Source organism: Galeopterus variegatus, unplaced genomic scaffold, assembly GCF_000696425.1.
Source record: "Galeopterus variegatus unplaced genomic scaffold, G_variegatus-3.0.2 Scaffold1257, whole genome shotgun sequence".
Classification (NCBI taxonomy): Eukaryota; Metazoa; Chordata; class Mammalia; order Dermoptera; family Cynocephalidae; genus Galeopterus; species Galeopterus variegatus.
Window position 1 is genome coordinate 108,710 of NW_007727368.1, and position 3,030 is coordinate 111,739.

Sequence of the window (3,030 nt, forward strand, 5' to 3'; positions counted from 1 at the left end):
AGGGGGGGGGGGGGGGGAATCTAATTATGGTTTTGAAAGGTGGAGCCTTTAAGAGGTGATTAGATTGTGAGGACTGCACCTTCATGAATGGATCGATCCATTCATGGAGTAATGGGCATGGTTCTGATGGCTTTATAAGGAGGCCAAGTGAGGTTAGCTCACTCTTGCTTGTGCCATTCCTCACCATGTGATACTCTGCAGTGCCACCCAGAAGTCCTTCACCAGATGTGCCTCTCAACCACACACTTCCCAGGCTCCAAAACTGTAACAAATAATTTGGTTTTCTTAACAAAATACTCAGTTTCAGGTATTCTGTTATAAGCAACCAACAGAATATAATACAGATACAATTATTCAAAAGGCTGAGTTCAGAAAGAAAATTTTGTTAGACTTAAAAAAAAAAAAGTCAGCTGTTTCCTATCAAGTGGAAGACCTAAATTAAGAACTCCCAAGGCTTAACAGATACCATTTCCATAAACATTAGCTTTGAGGATCATCACACTATGTGTGGGGAGATTTAAAGTCAAGGGTCTAGGGCTTCTTGCAGTGGGGTCATTTATAGACCCTCACTATATTGAGTTATGTGCTTATTTTCTTTGTGTGGTCTATATATTGTTTTAAATTCTGTATCCATGTTTCCCCTGTTAATGTGAACTCAATTCTAAAAACCTGTTGAGTCTATAAGATGACTTAAAATCTATGAATTTTTTATTTTGGAGAAAGTTTAGGGCCCCTGGAGGAAAGAGTTTCTTGTTTATAAGGATTTTAGTGTTTTCCATTGCAAATACCAATCAGAATTAATTTTTATCTGGCTTGTGGGAAAAATATCAGACCTGCCCTTTTGTCTCTTCCCTGACATATTTTTATCAGCTGAAATCAACTGTTTCCATGGTATCAAACAAAAAACATGAGCACAGGATTGTACACCAGGCTTTTCAAACAAAGGAGATTCTTATTTTTATCAAACCTTGATATGTTTTTGTTTTTCATGGGAAAGAGAGGTTCCTAAGTATGATTTTTTTTTTCCACATCATTTGAATAAAGCCTTTGTTTTGTCTGCTTCTCTGCCTATGGTTTATTTTGCTGAGGAGAGGAAGAAAGGAAATGGTTCTATAATATTAGTCTTCAGTACCATCCTCCCATCTCATTTACACCCATTATAGTCATGTGGGGACATTTCTGTGGCAAAAGAATCTGCAATCCCTCATGGGACTGTGAGCATTTCTTGTTAATGTCCTCACCCCCACCTCCAGTGTATAGAAACTTTCCTAAGTCTAATCAAGTAGGGGGCTACCCTGGCTCTCCTAGGATGGGAGGGGCTGCCCCAAGAGGAGGTGATTGTGACACTGAGCAATGACTCAGGGAGACAGACACAGGGGAGGCAAGGAGGTGCGCCTACCAGCAGCTTAGAAAAGAAAAAGTAAGGTTGCGGGATACAAGGTTAATACCCTGAAGTCAATTGCTTTTCTATCTACCAGCAATGAACAAATAGAATTTGAAACTAAAAACACATTACGTTAGCATCCTTCACCCCAATGAAATACTTAGGTATAAATCTAACAAAATATATATAAGATCTATATTAGGAGAAGTACAAAACTCTGATAAAAGAAGAACCAAATAAATGGCAAGATAGTCCTTGTTCACGAATGGGAAGACTCAATATTGTCAAGATGTCAGTTCTTCCCAACTTGATCTATAGATTCAGCGCAATCTTAATCAAAATCCCAGCAAGTTATTTTGCGTTTATCAACACACTGATTCTAAAGTTTATATGGAGAGGCAAAAGACCTGGAATAGCAAACACAATACTGAAGAAGAACAAAGTTTGAGGACTGAGATGATCCAACTTCAAGATATACTACCAAGCTACAGTAATCGAGACAGTGTGGTATTGGTGAAAGAAGGGATAGATTAATGAAACAGCTCAGAAATAGAGCCACAAAGATATAGTCAAGTGATCTTTGATAAAGGAGCAAAGGCAATGCAATGGAGCAAATGTAGTCTTTTCAAAAATGGAGCTGGAACAACTGGACATCCATATGCAAAAATAAAAAATAAAACTAGGCATAGACCTCATACCCTTTACAAAAAATTAACTCAAAATGAATCATAGACCTAAATGTAAAACAAAAGGATTAAACTACCAGAGATAAGGGGAGAAAATCTAGATGGCCTTAGCAATAACTTTTAAATGCAATACCAAAGGCAGGACCCATGAAAGAGAATTGATAAGCTGAGCTTTTTTAAAATTAAAATTTTTTCTCTGCAAAAGACACTGTCAAGAGAATGAAAAGACAAGCCACCAACGGGGAAAAAATATATTCAAACAATGTATAAGATAAAGGACTGTTATCCAAAATATTCAAAGAATGTTTTAAACTCAACAATAAGAATACAAACAACCAGATTTAAAAACGGTCTAAAGACCTCAATAGACACCTAGAGTGGATTGAACGTGCCCCCCCCCAAACTCAACGAAGCTTGAATTGGGTCCCCCAATTTTATGTATTATAAAGTTAATTCCCACCATAACTGTCAAGGGTGGAAAATCCTATTATGGTAATTGAAAGTTAGGGCCTTGAAGAGGTGATTAGATTGTAGGAGCATAGTCAATGGATTAATAATGGTGATCAGGGGCATGGTTCTGAGGGCTTTAAAAGGAAAGTGAATGAGGAGGTTGGTCTCTCGCTCTCTCTGCTCCACCATTTCACAAGGTGATACCCTGTCATCACTTAAGTCACCACCAAAGGAAGCCTTCACCAGCTGTGTTCCCTGGACTTTGGACTTCCTAGCCTCTGAAATGGTAAGCAATAAATTTCATTTTCTTTCTGAATTACCCAGTTCCAAGTATTTCATTATAAGCAACAGAAACAAACTAATACAACACCTCACCAAAGAAAATATACAGATGGCAAATAAGCAAATGAGCAAATCTCCACATCATATGTCATCAGGGAACTGCAAATTACAACAACAATGAAATAACACTACACACCCATTGGAGTGGCCAAAATTCAAATCACTGAC